This window comes from Eleutherodactylus coqui, chromosome 10 (genome assembly GCF_035609145.1).
Source record: "Eleutherodactylus coqui strain aEleCoq1 chromosome 10, aEleCoq1.hap1, whole genome shotgun sequence".
In the NCBI taxonomy this organism is placed as follows: domain Eukaryota; kingdom Metazoa; phylum Chordata; class Amphibia; order Anura; family Eleutherodactylidae; genus Eleutherodactylus; species Eleutherodactylus coqui.
The window spans coordinates 80,482,169-80,504,460 of record NC_089846.1 but is presented as its reverse complement, the minus strand read 5'-3'; positions in this window follow the sequence as shown (position 1 = coordinate 80,504,460).

Below are 22,292 nucleotides of genomic sequence, written 5' to 3'. Positions count from 1 at the left end.
GCTGCTATAGGGAGAGCGTTAGGAGTATTTTAGGCTTCAAGAACCCCAACGGTCCTTCTTAAGGCCACATCTAACCGTGTGCAGTAGTGTGGAGGCTGCTTTTTGCAGTGTTGCACTTTTTTTTTTTTTGTATATCGGCCGTGCAGAGCATTGCGCCCTGCAGTAATTATACATAGTCCAGGGCCAGTAGTGGTGGTGAGGCAGGGACAGAAGACATACTTATTGAATATAGGCAGTGGGCCTTTCCAAAAACATTTGGGAAAAAAAATCTATTTGGGCTGCCTGTGACCGTCCTCAGTGTACTGGGTCTGTGCTGGGGGTAGTTGTCCTCCTAATTCATACGCAGCCAGCTAAGTGTTACAGCAGGCTTGCGCAAAATTATTTCCTGGCTCTGTGTTGGCTGTTACATCACCGCTGTATTCCAGTCCACAGTGCAACAGTCTGCAGTTATTTTACATACTCCAGGGCCAGTAGTGGTGAGGCAGGGACAGAAGACATATTTATTGAATATAGGCAGTGGGCCTTTCCAAAAACATTTGGGAAAAAAAATCTATTTGGGCTGCCTGTGACTGTCCTCAGTGTACTGGGTCTGTGCTGGGGGTAGTTGTCCTCCTAATTCATACGCAGCCAGCTAAGTGTTACAGCAGGCTTGCGCAAAATTATTTCCTGGCTCTGCTGTGCGTTCCGTAAGCGAAGTCAGCCTCCAACCACAGGCCAATAAGTGGCACATTTAATTACCGCGTTCTGTTTCTGCACTACTGGTAATACAGCATGCTGAGGGGTAGGGGTAGGCCTAGAGGACGTGGATGCGGGCGAGGACGCGGAGGCCCAAGTCAGGGTGTGGGCACAGGCCGAGCCAGTGCGGTGGCCAGGGGTAGAGGCAAGGCCAGACCGAATAATCCACCAACTGTTTCCCAAAGCGCCCCCTCGCGCCATGCCACCCTGCAGAGGTCAAGGTGCTCTACGGTGTTGCAGTTTTTCACAGAGACGCCTGACGACCGACGAACAGTGGTGTGCAACCTTTGTCGCGCCAAGATCAGCTGGGGAGCCACCACCACCAGCATGCGCAGGCATATCATGGCCAAGCACCCCACAAGGTGGGACGAAGGCCGTTCACCGCCCCCGGTTTGCACCACTGCCTCTCCCCCTGTGCCCCAACCTGCCACTGAGATCCAACCCCCCTCTGAGGACACAGGCACTACCGTCTACTGGCCTGCACCCACACCCTCACCTCCGCTGTCCTCGGCCCCATCCAGCAATGTCTCTCAGCGCAGCGTCCAGACGTCGCTAGCGCCACTGTTTGAGCGCAAGCGCAAGTACGCCGCCATGCACCCGCACGCTCAAGCGTTAAACGTGCACATAGCCAAATTGATCAGCCTGGAGACGCTGCCGTATAGGCTTGTGGAAACGGAGGCTTTCAAAAGCATGATGGCGGCGGCGGCCCCACGCTACTCGGTTCCCAGTTGCCACTACTTTTCCCGATGTGCCGTCCCAGCCCTGCACGACCACGTCTCCCGCAACATTGTACGCGCCCTCACCAACGCGGTTACTGCCAAGGTCCACTTAGCAACGGACACGTGGACAAGCACAGGCGGGCAGGGCCACTATATCTCCCTGACGGCACATTGGGTGAATTTAGTGGAGGCTGGGACAGAGTCAGAGCCTGGGACCGCTCACGTCCTACCCACCCCCAGAATTGCGGGCCCCAGCTCGGTGCTGGTATCTGCGGCGGTGTATGCTTCCTCCACTAAACCACCCTCCTCTTCCTCCAATGCAACCTCTGGCTTCAAGATGTGTCAGCAGCAGCAGCACGTCGCCAGCAGTCGCTGTCGCGCGGCGTGGCAGCACAGCGGTAGGCAAGCGTCAGCAGGCCGTGCTGAAACTACTCAGCTTAGGAGAGAAGAGGCCCATGGCCCACGAACTGCTGCAGGGTCTGACAGAGCAGACCGACCGCTGGCTTGTGCCGCTGAGCCTCCAACCGGGCATGGTCATGTGTGACAACGGCCATAACCTGGTGGCGGCTCTGCAGCTCGGCAGCCTCACGCATGTGCCATGCCTGGCCCATGTCTTTAATTTGGTGGTTCAGCGCTTTCTGAAAAGCTACCCACACTTGTCATACCTGCTCGGAAAGGTGCGCCGGGTCAGCGCACATTTCTGCAACTCCAAGACGGACGCTGCCACCCTGCGGACCCTGCAACATCGGTTTAATCTGCCAGTGCACCGACTGCTGTGCGACGTGCCCACACGGTGGAACTCTACGCTCCACATGTTGGCCAGGCTCTATGAGCAGCGTAGAGCTATAGTGGAATACCAACTCCAACATGGGCGGCGTAGTGGGAGTCAGCCTCCTCAATTCTTTACAGAAGAGTGGGCCTGGTTGGCAGACATCTGCCAGGTCCTTGGAAACTTTGAGGAGTCTACCCAGATGGTGAGCGGGGATGCTGCAATCATTATCGTCACCATTCCTCTGCTATGCCTCTTGAGAAGTTCCCTGCAAAGCATAAAGGCAGACGCTTTGCACTCGGATACGGAGGCGGGGGAAGACAGTATGTCGCTGGATAGTCAGAGCACCCTCATGTCTATATCTTAGCGCGTTGAGGAGGAGGAGGAGGGGGAGGAGCATGAGGAGGAGGGGGAAGAGACAGCTTGGCCCACTGCTGAGGGTACCTATGCTGCTTGCCTGTCATTCTTTCAGCGTGTATGGCCGGAGGAGGAGGAGGAGGAGGAGGAGGATCCTGAAAGTGATCTTCCTAGTGAGGACAGCCATGTTTTGAGTACAGGTACCCTGGCACACATGGCTGACTTCATGTTAGGATGCCTTTCTCGTGACCCTCGCGTTACACGCATTCTGGCCACTACGGATTACTGGGTGTACACACTGCTCGACCCACGGTATAAGGAGAACCTTTCCACTCTCATTCCCGAAGAGGAAAGGGGTTCGAGAATGATGCTATACCACAGGGCGCTGGTGGACAAACTGATGGTAAACTTCCCATCCGACAGCGCTAGTGGCAGAAGGCGCAGTTCCGAGGGCCAGGTAGCAGGGGAGGCGCAGAGATCAGGCAGCATGTACAGCGCAGGCAGGGGAACATTCTCCAAGGCCTTTGCCAGCTTTCTGGCTCCCCAGCAAGACTGTGTCACCGCTCCCCAGTCAAGGCTGAGTTGGCGGGAGCACTGTAAAAGGATGGTGAGGGTGTACGTAGCCGATCGCACGACCGTCCTCGGTGAAGCCTCTGCCCCCTACAACTACTGGGTGTCGAAGCTGGACACGTGGGCTGAAATCGCGCTGTATGCCTTGGAGGTGCGTGCTTGTCCTGCGACTAGCGTCTTGTCAGAGAGGGTGTTTAGTGCGGCTGGGGGAATCATCACGGATAAGCGTACCCGCCTGTCAACCGACAGTGCCGACAGGCTTACACTCATCAAGATGAACAAAGCCTGGATTTCCCCAGACTTCTCTTCTTCACCAGCGGACAGCAGCGATACCTAAGCAATACGTAGGCTGCACCCGCGGATGGAAGCATCGTTCTCTATCACCATTTTTGCTTCATCAATCTGTGTATAATATTCCTCCTCCTCCTCCTGCTCCTCCTCCTGAAACCTCACGTAATCACGCCGAACAGGCAATTTTTCTTAGGCCCACAAGGCTCAGTTATATAATTTTTCTAAACAATTTTTATACGTTTCAATGCTCATTAAAGCGTTGAAACTTGCACCTGAACCAATTTTTATTTTAACTGGGCTGCCTCCAGGCCTAGTTACTAATTAAGTCACATTAACCAAAGCGATTAATGGGTTTTACCTGCCCTCTTGGTTGGGCATGGGCAATTTTTCTGAGGTACATTAGTACTGTTGGTACACCAATTTTTTGGGGCCCTCGCCTACAGTGTAATCCAATTAATTTTTGCCCACCTGCATTACAGCTGACGTTACATCAGCTGTGCTGGGCACTGCAATGGGATATATTTATGTACCGCCGGTGGGTTCCAGGGAGCCACCCATGCTGTCGGTCCACACAGAGTTGTAACTACATGTGTCCACTTCTAAAGAACCCCAGTCTGACTGGGGCATGCAGTGTGGGCCGAAGCCCACCTGCATTAAACATGACATTACCTCAGCTGTGATGGGCAATGCTATGGGATATATTTATGTGCCGCCGGTGGCTTCCTGGCACCCACCCATGCTGTCGGTCCACAGGGACTTCACAATAGGGAGTTGTACCTGCCTGTGTCTATGAATTAAAAAGCCCGGTCAGGTTGGGGCATGCAGTGTGGGCTGAAGCCCACCTGCATTTAATCTGACGTTAGCTCTGCTGTCCAGGGCACTGCAATGGGATACATTAATGTACAGCCGGTGGGTTCCAGGGAGCCACCCATGCTGTGGGTGCACACGGAATTCCCATTGCGGAGTTGGGGATTCCCAGTTGTACCTGCCTGTGACTATTTATAAAAAAACGCGGTCTGACTGGGGCATGCAGACACCTTGACAGAATGAATAGTGTGTGGCACATAGGTTCCCCATTGCTATGCCCACGTGTGCAGCTCCTGATGGCGGTGGCGCAGGATTATATTTCTCATTGCTTCTGTACAGCATTGTGGGCTATCGCCCCGCCACTTTTAAAGAGGGTCGCTGCCTAGCCGTGCCAACCCTCTGCAGTGTGTGCCTGCGGTTCCTCCTCATGGCAGACGCACTTATAAATAGACATGAGTGTGGCGTGGCATGAGGGCAGCTGAAGGCTGCGCAGGGACAATTTGGTGTGCGCTGTGGACACTGGGTCGTGCAGGGGGGGGGTTGGGCAGCATGTAACCCAGGAGAAGTGGCAGCGGAGTTTCATGCAGGCAGTGATTGTGCTTTGTTGGAGGTAGTGGGGTGCTTAGCTAAGGTATGCATTGCTAATGAGGGCTTTTCAGAAGTAAAAATTGTTGGGAGGGGGGGGGCACTCTTGCCGCTATTGTGGCTTAATAGTGGGACCTGGGAACTTGAGATGCAGCCCATCATGTAGCCCCTCGCCTGCCCTATCCGTTGCTGTGTCGTTCCCATCACTTTCTTGAATTGCCCAGATTTTCACCACTGGAAACCTTAGCGAGCATCGTCGATATACAAAAATGCTCGGGTCGCCCATTGACTTCAATGGGGTTCGTTACTCGAAACGAACCCTCGAGCATCTTGAAAATTTCGTCCCGAGTAACGAGCACCCGAGCATTTTGGTGCTCGCTCATCTCTAGTGACAGGGCCACTTTAAGAAGCGATGATGTAAGCCATTCTAGTACATGGTGACCAACGATTGTGCGACTACAACATTCAGGATGCCAAAAGTGAAAGTCATGAACTGAACATTACATAGTGAAAGGGGCAGAGATACCAGCAGCACAGAGTATTTCAGGAGATGAGTGTGCTGATCCTGCGGGGGCAATGGCCTGTCCACAATGTGATGTTGGTAAAGCACCGGCCCGGCTGCTGACTTACTGTAGAGGTTGGTGCCGGTATTTATTTTTTACTGGCCATATTAATGCCTAGTAAAGAAGCAACCTCTTTGCCAAAACAATCCTCTTCTAGAAGAAGTTGTTGTTTTACTGAAAAACTCGTCATGCAGTTCTATCTCAGGCAGATTTGTAAATGATCAGAGTTGTGGTGTGATTAGATGAACGGTCTTGTCACCGGAGACCCTAAAAGTGGTTCCCCCCTTGGCCTATAAAAGGCTCTCGGAGGCTCCTTGAGTAGTGACCTCTTCTTCCGCTTGTAGAGCTTGTTGACCACTAGACGCCTCTACGATGCAGAGAAGAGACTTCACCCTGTTACCAGAGTCTCAGAGGGGCGCATTATTGGGATGTAAGGAGCTGGATGGTTTTATCGATGAATTGTCCCCTACCAGCTGTTCTGACCAAACTGTTAGGGGGTGTTAGGACCAGTTAATGTGTGAGGGCACACAAGGTGACCGGGCTCAGGACGCCCCCTACAGAGCACCAGTAGAGAGGAGTGTCTAATCGTCCCACAAGGATGAGCACAACAACTGTTTCATTGTCTGCCATTGAGAGACAGGTGGCGCCATTGTTATACCCCTGTGTCTGTTGCAAACATTCCTGGTGCTTGGCTGAAAGACATTTGGTCTCACGGCACCCATTACATGTACCACATTTGACACCAACTATAACCTCGGTTTGCAGTGATGTCGTGAATTAATGAACTGCTACAGAGTGGACTGAGTTGTCTTTAGCAGCAAATCCAAGTTTAGTTTTGGCGCTGACGACGGCCGTGTTCGTGTCTGGAGACCACGGGGTAAGCGCCTCGATCCTGCCTTTGCTCTGGAGTGGCACACTGCCCCCTGCTGGTGTGATGGTATGGGGGGACCATCACATATGACAGTCGGTCCCCCCTAGTAGTGGTATGAGGAACAATGATAGCTCAGCGTTATGTTCAGAATATCCTGCAGCCACATGTGTTCCTCTCATGGCAGCTGCCAAGAGGCAGCAGGATAATGCTCAGCCATACACACAAGGGGCCCCTCAACATTGTACTACTTTCGTGGCGTCCCGGTCACCATATTTATCACAAATTAAACATGCATGGGACCACCTGGGACATCAACTTCGACAGACAAAGAGTTTTCACGATCTATAGGCTCAGTTAAACAAATGCGGAGTGATATGCCGCATATAGAACCTGTATTCCTCCACGCCCCCCCCCCCCCATATCACATCTTGTATCCAAGTCAGAGGCGGTACAACTGGGTACTAGAGCCTCCATGCCCACCTGTATCAAATCTTGTTTCTAAGCTAGAGGCGGTACAACAGGCTACTAGAGCCTCCATACCCCCCCTATCACATCTTGTATCCAAGCTAGAGGCGGTACAACAGGCTACTAGAGCCTGCATGCCCCCCATATAACATCTTGTATCCAAGCTAGAGATGGTACAACAGGATACTAGAGCCTCTGTGACTGCCCGTAACACATCCTGTATCCAAGCTAGAGGCGGCACAACAGGGTATTAGAGCCTCCATGCCCACCCGTAACACATCTTGTATCCAAGCTAGAGGCAGTATAACAGGGTAATAGAGCCTCCATGGCTGCCTGTATCACATCTTGTATCCAAGCTAGGGATCGTACAACAGGATACTAGAGCCTCTGTGACTGCCCGTAACACATCCTGTATCCAAGCTAGAGGCGGCACAACAGGGTATTAGAGCCTGCATGCCCACCCGTAACGCATCTTGTATCCAAGCTAGAGGCAGTACAACAGGGTATTAGAGCCTCCATGCCCACCCGTAACACATCTTGTATCCAAGCTATAGGCAGTACAACAAGGTACTAGAGCCTCCATGCCTGCCCATATCACATCTTGTATCCATGCTAGAGGCGGTACAACAGGGTACTAGAGCCTCCATGCCTGCCCGTATCACATCTTGTATTCATGCTAGAGGTGGTACAACAGGGTACTAGAGCCTCCATGCCCGCGCTTCCCGATAACATCTTGTATCCAAGCTACAGGTAGTACACCAGGGTACTAGAGCCTCCATGCTCGCCTGTATCACATCTTGTATTCAAGCTAGAGGTGGCACAACAGGGCATTAGATCCTCCATGCCGCCCCCCCCCCCCCCCCGTATCACATCTTGTATCTAAGTTAGAGGTTTCTGCTGAAATAGGCTACACTACAGCTGAGATTCTGCTGAAGGGGGCCGTATATGTGTAGGGACGGTGGTGTCTGGTGTTAGGGTCAGGTATAAATTAGGGGAATAGTTACAGATATCTAGAGTTAGGGTCAGTTGCTTTCAGTTTATTATTAACTGTTCTCCGGCACCATCTACTCGATTATCTGATATAATCCTCATCTGTTTGTGTCATCATCTGATTACCATCACTACTGTGTTCTAGTCACCTATTGGTGAATTCCTGTTCTTGCAGGAGTTCTACTAGAGTTGATCCATGCTTCATATTATTGCTCACTCGACTGTCTGGTTGTCACATAAGTTAGCCCTACAGTTAGTCTAGCAGGTATTAGAGTACTGGAAGACATCATTAGTCCCCAGTAAAGGCAGCTGATAAAGGTGAAGTCCAGTATTGCCATCTTGTGTCCATCCAGTGTTGTTACAATGTAGTACATTGGGAAGAGTATTGTTTCTCCTTAACCCCTTAACACTATAAGATGTAAGTTTACGTCCTGACAGGGTGGTACTTAATGCACCAGGACAAAAACTTACGTTATGTTGATGGCGCTATATGTGGATGGCGCGGGGACCAGAAGCAGTGCCCACGACATCCTGCAGTGGCAGCCGTCTGTGACAGGTAGCCGGCCTCCCACTGCAGAACATTGATCTTTGTTTTTAACCCTCTACATGCCGCGATCTATGTAGATAGCGGAATATAAAGGGTTCACAGAGGGATAGTCCTCCCTCTGTGACATCATTGGACCCCCGCAATGTAATCGTAGAGAGCGTATGGGTTGCTGTGGCAACAGGATGCCAAATACTGTCGCCCTGGCTTGCCCTAGTCTATGATCACTATTATAAGAGATAAGGCATTACAGTACAGAAGTTCTGCAATGTATTTTCATAGCGATCATAGCTGTTATAGTTCAAATTACTCACAGTGATATAAAAAGTGTAAAAAAAACCAAAAACGTAGAGTAGAAAAACCAAACAAATTACAAAAAACCTTTTGCGCACTTTCAGCTACTTATATTTAAGAAAAATAAATAAAATCCAACATATTTCTTATCAGCATATCTATAGTGACCTGTACAATAAATTGAACACACTATTTAAAGGGGTTGTCTCGTGAAATCAAGTGGGGTTCAGCACTTCTGTATGGCCATATTAATGCACTTTGTAATATACATCGTGCATTAATTATGAGCCATACAGAAGTTATTCACTTACCTGCTCCGTTGCTAGCGTCCCCGTCGCCATGGATCCGTCTAAATTCGCTGTCTTCTGGCGTTTTTAGACGCGCTTGCGCAGTCCAGTCTTCTGGTGAATGGGGCCGCTCGTGCCGGAGAGCTGGTCCTCGTAGCTCCGCCCCGTCACGTGTGCCGATTCCAGCCAATCAGGAGGCTGGAATCGGCAATGGACCGCACAGAGCCCACGGTGCACCATGGGAGAAGACCCGCGGTGCATCGTGGGTGAAGATACCGGCGGCCATCTTGGTAAAGGAAGAAAGAAGTTGCCGCAGCGCGGGGATTCGGGTAAGTAATAAACTTTTTTTTTTTTTTAACCCATCCCTTGGGTTTGTCTCGCGCCGAACGGGGGGCCTATTGAATAATAAAAAAAAAATGTTTCGGCATGAGACAACCCCTTTAACCTGCATAGCAAAAATTGTTAAAAAAAAACAACCCAAAAACTGAGGCAAAATGATTTTTTCCTTCATTTGCCTCCTAAAAACAACGCAATAAGGGCTTATTCAGACGTGTGTATATCACCCGGGTTTTCACGCCCGGTCGATATACGCTGTCCCTCTCTACAGGGGGAGGAGACGGGACGGGAGCTAGTGCACTGAGCCCCCACCCCATCTCCACCCTGCAACACGTTTTGCAATGGGAGAGGTAGGATGGGGGTGGAGCTAAATTCCGCCCCCATTACGCCCTCTCCCATTGCAAATAGCAGCGAGGGGTGGAGAGGGGGTGGAAAGGGCAGGAGAGAAGGCAGAATCTCAGTGCACTTCTCCTGTCCCACTTCCTCCCTCTGCAGAGAGGGACAGCATATATCGGCCAGGCGTGAAAACCTGGCCAATATACGCACATCTGAATAAGCCCTCAAAGTGATTTTAAAAAAGCTGTAATTACCCCAAAATCGTACTGATAAAAGCTATAAGCTTCATCCATGAAAAAATAAAAAAAAGTTATAGGACTCTGAATGCAGCAATGTAGGAAAAAAATAATTTCCAAAAAAAAGTTTTAGTTGTGAAAAAACCTAAAAAAATGAAAAATTTTGGTATCGCTGTAGTCATACTGACCCACAGAAAAATGTATCATGTCATTCATGCTGCATGATTAACGCTGTTATAAAAAACAATTGCAGAATTGAGTTGTTTTCTCTCCCTGATTTAAAAAAAAAAATGATAAAAGTTTTACAGCACACTACATGCACCCCAAAATGGTAATAATAACAACTACAGTTCGCCACGCAAAAACAAGCCCTCAAATGGCCATGCTAATGGAAAAGTAAAAGAGTTATGACTGTTGAAAAGTGGAAATGAAAATCCCCCCAAAAGTGTTACGGCTTTAGGACCAAAATAGGCCGCGTCCTTAAAGGGTTAAAGAGACCTCTAGATAGTGAGTGAGGAGACCTATATGGCCATCCCATGCTCCTCTGGGAAATATATAATACCTCCGCAGTACATTATTACGATCTGCTGCCCAGTATGTGGTTGGTCTAATCTCTCCTATTTGTTTCTTTCTGCCTCGGTACGTTCCAGCACCTGCTTTCTCATCCTCTTGTCTTGGTCCTAGTGCCCTCCTCTGCTCAGTGATCGTGGTTTAGACAAGATACTGAGACTTTTTCTGGAAATATATGGACAGGTAAGCTTTAGAAAACTGTTTGTATGGTGCGATGCTGTAAGGCGGCCCCTGATTATTGTGTTGCGGTATCCATGAGGTGGTATACCCCAGAGTCATAGGGGATTATCCTGACAGCAGTGGTATTGCTGGGCAATTGGGTTGTTCCTCCTGCAAGTACTGTGCTGTGGTGATGACTGTCACTGTGCAGTACCACGCCCAGTTGCATAGGGACCCACTAAATACTGGGTTGCCATGAAGTGGCTAGTGGGCTTATACAATTTGATTAAAATGTAACAAAGAGAAGCACTAGATTAATGTATAATTTAAGGACCAGGTGCGGTAAATTTATTGTGCTTGGTCCTGCGGTTTAATTTCAGCCGATAGCAAAAGTATGGCATAGGATCAAAACTTTTGCTCCTGCAATGTAGCAGGAGCATGTCAGGTTCTCGCCTGCTAGTGACTGCCGAGGACCTGGAGGAGAAGGCAGAAGAGATTTTTAACCACTATTGCCTTCTCCTTTCCAGGCTACATAGTGCTCAATGAGTGCTATGTGGTAAAGAGTGAAAGTGTTACTTCTGCTATTCAACCCAGCGATCACATGACCGCTTGTTTGCCCCCCTGTTACAGCAGTGCTGCAGGGTCTTAGCAGACCTTGATCAACTCTGTTATTGACTACTGCCACTACAGGGGGTTGTTTTCTCCTGTAACTGGGGCTCCTCTGGATGGTCGATTTACAGTGGAAAAGTGTGAAATTAAAAAGAAAAAAAAAAGACAATATCACTGACCCCTAATGGTTTAATATGACGTCATAGGGACAAATGTTTGAAAAAAATGTTACACAAAAAGATTTTAAAAAATTACAGAATAAACAAAGATATATACATAAAAAAAGGAGATGAACCTTTGCTGACCAAAACTGTCATCATATGCACTTTGTAATCCTATACCAGTTATATATCAAAATGTCTGAAGCAAAATGAGCAACGCATTCCCGTACTTTATTTTAGTATAAATATACAAATTTCAAAAATTAGCTATACATTTTTAAAAAATTGTTTACGTAGTTTTCAAACCCCAGTAAAGCTAAAAAATGGAAAAAAAGACAGTGAAATAAGATCGAAAAATTTATGCCTATACGTCATGGTAAAAAAAAAAAAAAAAAACGCAGCAAAAATATTTTTGTTAGGTGAAGGAAAAAAATAGGGCAGTAAAACCACCACACAGGTAAAATCACTAAAAAGTGTCTCGTGCTTTACGGCGAAAGCACCCTAGTCCTTCAGGGGCTATTATCCGGGAAAGGTGACTGCTGTAGGTGAAGTTCAGTACTGCCATCTTGTGTCCAGCTGGCATCAATACACTGAGGCTGAGTTCACACAGGGCGGAATTGCCGCCGACTTTCCATGCGGAAAGCCTGCACAACAATTCTGTCAACGGCTCCTAATACCAGGATTAACCAGCTGAGCTGAGCACTGCCTGTGATTTGCTGAGCACTTAGCCAATGACAACAGCACTTTCTGGGGGTGGGGACGTTTCAATCTCCGGCCTCCAGAACACAGGAGACAACTTCCGGGGCCGGAGAGAAGAGCCAGACAGCTTTTCTAGGTGAGTATACATGTTGTTTTTTTTACTTTTCTTTTACAGCTAGCCATGATTTTCAGGGAAGGGCTTATATTTCAAGTCATCATCACTGCGTGGGTTGCCTGCAATCCACTGCTTTCAATGGGGCTGCAGCAGTGCTGGCCCCATTGAAAGAATTAGGATAGCATCATGGACTTCTGCCATGACTGTCACAACTGTGGCGGAAGATTCCTTCATCCCCGCGGTCCCCATGCAGATAAAGGAATCCTCTGCCATAGCTATTACAGCTGTCACAGCTGTGGCAGAATTCCACGATATACTCCCTTGTTTTCAATAGGGCTGGCGCTGCCACCGGCCCCATTGAAAACAATGAGCGATATCGCAGCATTTTCTCTGCACTGCGAGGCACTTGATCTCACATTTGTAGAGAAAAAAATGCTAGTGGGTAGGCACTCTTAAGTATACAGCTCCTATACAGACTTATATGTCTCCATGGGAACAGACAACAGCCCTGTGAAGTCTGATCCCTCAGTCAAACTCTGTATATATGTCCTCTATTTCTTCAGAACATAAATAGGATAGGTTACAAAGAAATAGAGGACAGAGTATGAATGTAGGATCAGACTACGTAGGGCTTGGGTGTAGTCTGTTACCATGGATACACATACGTCTGCATTGGAGTTGTAGGCACAACATAGTGAGATAGCTTTAAAGGGGTTAACCATTTTCTCTATTGTTAACTTATCCACAGCATTGATCATCAACAGATGTTTGCCGTGACTCCGTAACTCGGGATCCCCGCTGATCAGCTGATTTCCCGGCACTGCTGAGAACATTGCAGTGTCCCGGTATTGTACTGCAGTACTGAATTTAATGGAAGCTGAGCCCGCAATCCCAACACGGGTAGCTGCACTACGGACAGGGCAGTCTGCTTCCTGCACTAACAGAGGCACCAGCTGATCAATGGGGATCTTGAGCGGCAGATCATTTATTGATGACCCTGTCAATAGAAAAAACACCCAAAGTCCTGGACAACTGCTTTAATAAAGAGTTTTTGTAAATCTGCTGTATTATTCACTGTAGAAACACTGAAACAACAATAAAAGTGGTTGTGCAGACGGACGGAGGCTTTCAGTGGTTTGAACATTTTATTTCAGTTCAGACGTGACCATTAGCCAAAAACTATTATTTCCTTGCTTAGATGATTGTTTTTAGCTCAATACTTTAGTCGTCAGTGCCCATTGATTTGTGTGATTCAACCAGTCCGCACATTTTTAGCTTCCTGTGTTTCATGAGATGTTTGGGAAAATTGCCTGCGTTACTGGTACTCAATTTTTGGGGGATTATAGACTTTAGAGTCTGAAGTGTGCAGGTAATGAGTGACCGCAGAGGAATAATACCTTTTACTTGTTTCTGACACTAAGACTTTAGATCCCACTGGTTTTCTTCTTTTATATTCCGTGCGTGTGGTCCAGTAATTTTCCCCAGATGATACTTGCCCCGGTAAATGTAATGTGTACTTCATATCTGCAAGCACAATCTGCCCAGAATAAGCCAAACCACAAACTTCTCGGTAGGGAAAAGACACCAATTTGTAGACAGCTGTTTCGGGGTTCTTGATTTTCACCAGTGCCAAGTAGAGTTCTAGTTGGCTGGCTTATATAATTAGTCATGTTGCAAAGCTTGTTAAAAGGCTGGATACGTATTTATAGTGAAGCTATAAATAGGTGGCGCTTCAGAGCTGGGACAATGTAATTCAGTGACCTAGGCAGATTAGGTATATTGTGCAACCTCTAGAATCAATTAACAAAAACACCTTCCTCTTTTAATAAAAGAGACATATCTTAAAAGACATGGACATATAAATATTTAATCCGATGACTCACTTTATTTTTCTTCTCCATTCAGCCCAGACTGCCTTGGTAATTTCTCCTAGTGACAACAGAGTTTGCTGCTGAGACATCGTTGGCCAGGAGTATAGTTGCAGTGGGTGCATAAATTACAGTTACACCCGGGCCCTGGAGAATGATGGGGTTCAAAGGCTTCTCTGCCACAAAAGTAGTATTAATGACCACATGGCAGCTGGGGGGCCCGGTTACAGATTTTCCACTGACTCCAAGGTCAACTCCAATAAGTTATACAAACCACATGATTATTTTTATCACCGAGGCAGATAAGTTCCCACTGGAACAAATTTATCACTCACCGAAGGGAACCACTCATGGTAAAACTTAACTTTTAATAATAAAACTATTTAAAACATGCTTAAACGGAAATGTGTTTATATTTTCTATGCACTGATATAACCGAGGCTGTATCAGCTCCTGATATAGGATCAATTGCAGAGCTATATACTAATGGAGCAATATGTGTTATAAACCAATTGACTCCATATAGGTCTGCTAGATATTTATCACCATTTGTCACATTCATCAATAATAGACTGATTATGATGAACTCAGCGCTGAGTGTGAAATGTGACAGAAGGTAGTATTGTATGTCAAACAGACTTATTTAATCTCTGTTGGTGTAGTAAACAGTGGGAGCAGACAGATGATATAGTAGTTGCATAAAACCGCATATATAGCGGATTGGTTTTTAGCAACAATCTGTGTATTCCCTAGTCCTCACTGTATAAATGACATACAATAATAAGGAGAGGAATGTATAATGATATTTATCATTCCTTTCTAATTAGTGTTGATCCCATTATAACATATTCCCCAGTTCAGAATAATATTTCTGTTCAGGTGGGTCACTGAGCTACTTGCTCAGTTGTGACCAGTAGTTCAATGTCTTGCTTACAAGGGAGACCCTAATCATGCCATTAATACTCAGGCAAGAGTGGTCACTCCTACTTAGAAGGAAAAGATGAACTAAAAAGATTTTAAATGTCCATTTTTTCCTATATGTCCTGCCACCAACGCGTTTCCGCAGTGGAATAAAGCCACTGCTTCTTCAGGGTGGTTTTATTTATAAGGAGACAAGCAGGAGCAGCTCTGACGGCTGTAGATTCTTTTAGCATAGATGGTAAGTTCCCCGTAAGCACGGTTTATATGTCCAAATCCACGCCTCCCTGAGTGGGGGAACGTCATGTACTACATGGGTTATATCAACAGATACTACTTTATTTGTAATCAATTTCCATACATGTCACGAGCACTATCGGTGCAGTACATTATGTCTTTGTTTCTGAGAAGTGTTAATATTAGAGATGAGCGAGCACCAAAATGCTCGGGTGCTCGTTACTCGGGACAAACTTTTCGCGATGCTCGAGGGTTCGTTTCGAGTAACGAACCCCATTGAAGTCAATGGGCGACCCGAGCATTTTTGTATATCGCCGATGCTCGCTAAGGTTTTCATTTGTGAAAATCTGGGCAATTCAAGAAAGTGATGGGAACAACACAGACACGGATAGGGCAGGCGAGGGGCTACATGTTGGGCTGCATCTCAAGTTCCCAGGTCCCACTATTAAGCCACAATAGCGGCAAGAGTGCCCCCCCCCAACAACTTTTACTTCTGAAAAGCCCTCATTAGCAATGCATACCTTAGCTAAGCACCACACTACCTCCAACAAAGCACAATCACTGCCTGCATGACACTCCGCTGCCACTTCTCCTGGGTTACATGCTGCCCAACCCCCCCCCCCCCCCACGACCCAGTGTCCACAGCGCACACCAAATTGTCCCTGCGCAGCCTTCAGCTGCCCTCATGCCACGCCACCCTCATGTCTATTTATAAGTGCGTCTGCCATGAGGAGGAACCGCAGGCACACACTGCAGAGGGTTGGCACGGCTAGGCAGCGACCCTCTTTAAAAGGGGCGGGGCAATAGCCCACAATGCTGTACAGAAGCAATGAGAAATCCAATCCTGTGACACCTCTATCAGGAGCTGCACACGTGGGCATAGCAATGGGGAACCTATGTGCCACACACTATTCATTCTGTCAAGGTGTCTGCATGCCCCAGTCAGACCGCGTTTTTTATAAATAGTCACAGGCAGGTACAACTCCGCAATGGGAATTCCGTGTGCACCCACAGCATGGGTGGCTCCCTGGAACCCACCGGCTGTACATTAATGTATCCCATTGCAGTGCCCATCGCAGCTGAGGTAACGTCCGATTAAATGCAGGTGGGCTTCGGCCCACACTGCATGCCCCAGTCAGACTGGGGTTCTTTAGAAGTAGACACATGCAGTTACAACTCCCTGTGGACCGACAGCATGGGTGGGTGCCAGGAAGCCAGCGGCGGTAAATAAATATATCCCATTGCAGTGCCCAACACAGCTGAGGTAATGTTGTGCTTAATGCAGGTGGGCTTCGGCCCACACTGCATGCCCCAGTCAGACTGGGGTTCTTTAGAAGTAGACACATGCAGTTACAACTCCGTGTGGACCCACGGCATGGGTGGCTCCCTGGAACCCACCGGCGGTACATAAATATATCCCATTGCATTGCCCATCACAGCTGAGGTAATGTCGTGCTTAATGCAGGTGGGCTTCGGCCCACACTGCATGCCCCAGTCAGACTGGGGTTCTTTAGAAGTGGACATATGCAGTTACAACTCCCTGTGGACCCACAGCATGGGTGGGTGCCAGGAAGCCACCGGCGGTACATAAATATATCCCATTGCAGTGCCCATCACAGCTGAGGTAATGTCATGTTTAATGCAGGTGGGCTTCGGCCCACACTGCATGCCCCAGTCAGACTGGGGTTCTTTAGAAGTGGACACATGCAGTTACAACTCCCTGTGGACCGACAGCATGGGTGGGTGCCAGGAAGCCACCGGCGGTACATAAATATATCCCATTGCAGTGCCCAACACAGCTGATGTAACGTCAGCTGTAATGCAGGTTCGCTAAAAATTCATTTGATTACACTGTAGGCGAGGGCCCCCAAAAATTGGTGTACCAACAGTACTAATGTACCTGAGAAAAATTGCCCATGCCCAACCAAGAGGGCAGGTGAAATCCATTAATCGCTTTGGTTAATGTGGCTTAATTGGTAACTAGGCCAGGAGGCAGCCCAGTTAAAATAAAAATTGGTTGAGGTGAAAGTTTCAACGCTTTAATGAGCATTGAAACGTATAAAAATTGTTTAGAAAAATTATATGACTGAGCCTTGTGGGTCTAAGAAAAATTGCCTGTTCGGCGTGATTATGTGAGGTTTCAGGAGGAGGAGCAGGAGGAGGAATATTATAGACAGATTGATGAAGCAAAAAGGTCCCCGTTTTTGATGGTGATAGAGAACGATGCTTCCATCCGTGGGTGCAGCCTACGTATTGCTTAGGTATCGCTGCTGTCCGCTGGTGCAGAAGAGAAGTCTGGGGAAATCCAGGCTTTGTTCATCTTGATAAGTGTAAGCCTGTCGGCACTGTTGGTTGTCAGGTGGGTACGCTTATCCGTGATGATTCCCCCAGCCACACTAAACACACTCTCTGACAAGACGCTAGCCGCAGGACAAGCAAGCACCTCCAGGGCATACAGCGCGAGTTCAGGCCATGTGTCCAGCTTCAACACCCAGTAGTTGTAGGGGGCAGAGGCGTCACCAAGGACGGTCGTGCGATCGGCTACGTACTCCCTCACCATCCTTTTACAGTGCTCCCGCCAACTCAGCCTCGACTGGGGACCGGTGACACAGTCTTGCTGGGGAGCCAGAAAGCTGGCAAAGGCCTTGGAGAATGGCCCCCTGCCTGCGCTGTACATGCTGCCTGATCTCTGAGCCTCCCCTGCTACCTGGCAAGCGGAAATGCGCCTTCGGCCACTAGCGCTGTCGGATGGGAAGTTTACCATCAGTTTGTCCACCAGCGCCCTGTGGTATAGCATCATTCTCAAACCCCTTTCCTCTTCGGGAATGAGAGTGGAAAGGTTCTCCTTATACCGTGGGTCGAGCAGTGTGTACACCCAGTAATCCGCAGTGGCCAGAATGCGTGTAACGCGAGGGTCACGAGAAAGGCATCCTAACATGAAGTCAGCCATGTGTGCCAGGGTACCTGTACGCAACACATGGCTGTCCTCACTCGGAAGATCACTTTCAGGATCCTCCTCCTCCTCCTCCTCTGGCCATACACGCTGAAAGGATGACAGGCAAGCAGCATAGGTACCCTCAGCAGTGGGCCAAGCTGTCTCTTCCCCCTCCTCCTCATCCCCCTCCTCCTCCTCCTCAACGCGTTGAGATATAGACATGAGGGTGCTCTGACTATCCAGCGACATACTGTCTTCCCCCGCCTCCGTTTCCGAGTGCAAAGCGTCTGCCTTTATGCTTTGCAGGGAACTTCTCAATAGCAGAGGAATGGTGATGCTAATGATTGCAGCATCCCCGCTCAGCATCTGGGTAGACTCCTCAAAGTTTCCAAGGACCTGGCAGATGGCTGCCAACCAGGCCCACTCTTCTGTAAATAATTGAGGAGGCTGACTCCCACTACGCCGCCCATGTTGGAGTTGGTATTCCGCAATAGCTCTACGCTGCTCATAGAGCCTGGCCAACATGTGGAGCGTAGAGTTCCACTGTGTCGGCACATAGCACAGCAATCGGTGCACTGGCAGATGAAACCGATGTTGCAGGGTCCGCAGGGTGGCAGCGTCCGTCTTGGAGTTGCGGAAATGTGCGCTGACCCGGCGCACCTTTCCGAGCAGGTATGACAAGTGTGGGTAGCTTTTCAGAATGCACTGAACCACCAAATTAAAGACATGGGCCAGGCATGGCACGCGCGTAAGGCTGCCGAGCTGCAGAGCCGCCACCAGGTTACGGCCGTTGTCACACATGACCATGCCCGGTTGGAGGCTCAGCGGCGTAAGCCAGCGGTAGGTCTGCTCTGTCAGACCCTGCAGCAGTTCGTGGGCCATCTGACTCTTCTCTCCTAAGCTGAGTAGTTTCAGCACGGCCTGCTGACGCTTGCCCACCGCTGTGCTGCCATGCCGCGCGACACCGACTGCTGGCGACGTGCTGCTGCTGACACATCTTGATTGCGAGACAGAGGTTGCGTAGGAGGAGGAGGAGGGTGGTTTAGTGGAGGAAGCATACACTGCCACAGATACCACCACCGAGCTGGGGCACGCAATTCGGGGGGTGGGTAGGACGTGAGCGGTCCCAGGCTCTGACTCTTTCCCAGCCTGCACTAAATTCACCCAATGTGCCGTCAGGGAGATATAGTGGCCCTGCCCGCCTGTGCTTGTCACGTGTCTGTTGTTAAGTGGACCTTGGCAGTAACCGCGTTGGTGAGGGCGCGTACAATGTTGCGGGAGACGTGGTCGTGCAGGGCTGGGACGGCACATCAGGAAAAGTAGTGGCGACTGGGAACCGAGTTGCGCGGGGCCGCCGCCACCATCATGCTTTTGAAAGCCTCCGTTTCCACAAGCCTATACGGCAGCATCTCCAGGCTGATCAATTTGGCAATGTGCACGTGTAACGCTTGAGCGTGCCGGTGCATGGCGGCGTACTTGCGCTCGCGCTCAAACAGTGGCGCTAGCGACGTCTGGACGCTGTGCTGAGAGACATTGCTGGATGGGGCCGAGGACAGCGGAGGTGAGGGTGTGGGTGCAGGCCAGTAGACGGTAGTGCCTGTGTCCTCAGAGGGGGGTTGGATCTCAGTGGCAGGTTGGGGCACAGGGGGAGAGGCAGTGGTGCAAACTGGAGGCGGTAAATGGCCTTCGTCCCACCTTGTGGGGTGCTTGGCCATCATATGCCTGCGCATGCTGGTGGTGGTGCCTCCCCAGCTGATCTTGGCGCGACAAAGGTTGCATACCACTGTTCGTCGGTCGTCAGGCGTCTCTGTGAAAAACTGCCACACCGTAGAGCACCTGGACCTGTGCAGGGTGGCATGGCGCGAGGGGGCGCTTTGGGAAACAGTTGGTGGATTATTCGGTCTGGCCCTGCCTCTACCCCTGGCCACCGCACTGGCTCGGCCTGTGCCCACACCCTGACTTGGGCCTCCGCGTCCTCGCCCGCGTCCACGTCCTCTAGGCCTACCCCTACCCCTCAGCATGGTGTATTACCAGTAGTGCAGAAACAGAACGCTGTAATTAAATGTGCCGCTTATTGGCCTGTGGTTGGAGGCTGACTTCGCTTACGGAACGCCAGGAAATAATTTTGCGCAAGCCTGCTGTAACACTTAGTTGACTGCAGATGAATTAGGAGGACTACTACACCCAGCAGAGAACCCAGAACACTGAGGACAGTCACAGGCAGCCCAAATAGATTTTTTTCCCCAAATGTTTTTGCAAAGGCCCACTGCCTATATTCAATCAATATGTCTTCTGTCCCTGCCTAAGCGCTTCTGGCCCTGGAGTATGTCAAAGAACTGCAGAGTGTTGCACTGTGGACTGCAATACAGCGGTGATTTAACAGCCCAGACAGAGCCAGGAAATAATTTTGCGCAAGCCTGCTGTAACACTTAGCTGGCTGCATATGAATTTGGAGAACTACTACACCCAGCAGAGACCCAGAACACTGAGGACAGTCACAGGCAGCCCAAATAGATTTTTTCCCCCAAATGTTTTTGCAAAGGCCCACTGCCTATATTCAATCAATATGTCTTCTGTCCCTACCTAAGCGCTTCTGGCCCTGGAGTATTACTGCAGGGCGCAATGCTCTGCACGGCCGATATACCAAAAAAAAAAAAGTGCAACACTGCAAAAAGCAGCCTCCACAGTACTGCACACGGTTAGATGTGGCCCTAAGAAGGACCGTTTGGGGTTCTTGAAGCCTAAAATACTCCTAACACTCTCTTTATAGCAGCTCCACCAAGATAGCACTTTCCCTAAAGTATGTCAGAACGCATCTGTGGCGAGCCGCGGGAGGGGTCGATTTTTATACTCGGGTGACACCTGATCTCGCCAGCCACTCACTGCAGGGGGGTGGTATAGGGCTTGAACGTCGCAGGGGGAAGTTGTAATGCCTTCCCTGTCTGTCTATTGGCCAGAAAAGCACGCTAACGTCTCAGAGATGAAAGTGAAAGTAACTCGAACATCGCGTGGTACTCGCCTCTAGTAACGAGCATCTCGAACACGCTAATACTCGAACGAGTATCAAGCTCGGACGAGTACGTTCGCTCATCTCTAGTTAATATCCATCAGACCGTATCAGAATCTAATGTTATTTGCCCTTGTGGGGTTGATAGTCCCGGAACAGACCGGCAGTTCCCCTCTCTGCCGTCCGCGGCACACCGTTACCATGACGCCGTGACGCCGATCGTGTCATCCGGCGGTGTCCCGGCCGCCTGGTTGGCAGTGGTTGGCGCACGACCGTATGGACCGTGTGCGCATGCGTGGATTCGCCAGGACATCGCGATACTGGCGGGAGGTGTGTTCCGCTGCCGTCTTCTGATTGGAGCAGTGGGACGTTCCCCCACTCAGGAAGGCGTGGATTTGGACATATAAACCCGTGCTTACGGGGAACTTACCATCTATGCTAAAAAATCTGCAGCCGTCAGAGCTGCTCCTGCGTGTCTCCTTATAACTAAAACCACCCTGATGAAGCAGTGGCTTTATTCCACTGCGGAAACGCGTTGGTGGCAGGACATATAGGAAAAAATGGACATTTAAAATCTTTTTAGTTCATCTTTTCCTTCTAAGTAGGAGTGACCACTCTTGCCTGAGTATTAATGGCATGATTAGGGTCTCCCTTGTAAGCAAGACATTGAACTACTGGTCACAACTGAGCAAGTAGCTCAGTGACCCACCTGAACAGAAATATTATTCTGAACTGGGGAATATGTTATAATGGGATCAACACTAATTAGAAAGGAATGATAAATATCATTATACATTCCTCTCCTTATTATTGTATGTCATTTACACAGTGAGGACTAGGGAATACACAGATTGTTGCTAAAAACCAATCCGCTATATATGCGGTTTTATGCAACTACTATATCATCTGTCTGCTCCCACTGTTTACTACACCAACAGAGATTAAATAAGTCTGTTTGACATACAATACTACCTTCTGTCACATTTCACACTCAGCGCTGAGTTCATCATAATCAGTCTATTATTGATGAATGTGACAAATGGTGATAAATATCTAGCAGACCTATATGGAGTCAATTGGTTTATAACACATATTGCTCCATTAGTATATAGCTCTGCAATTGATCCTATATCAGGAGCTGATACAGCCTCGGTTACATCAGTGCATAGAAAATATAAACACATTTCCGTTTACGCATGTTTTAAATAGTTTTATCATTAAAAGTTAAGTTTTACCATCAGTGGTTCCCTTCGGTGAGT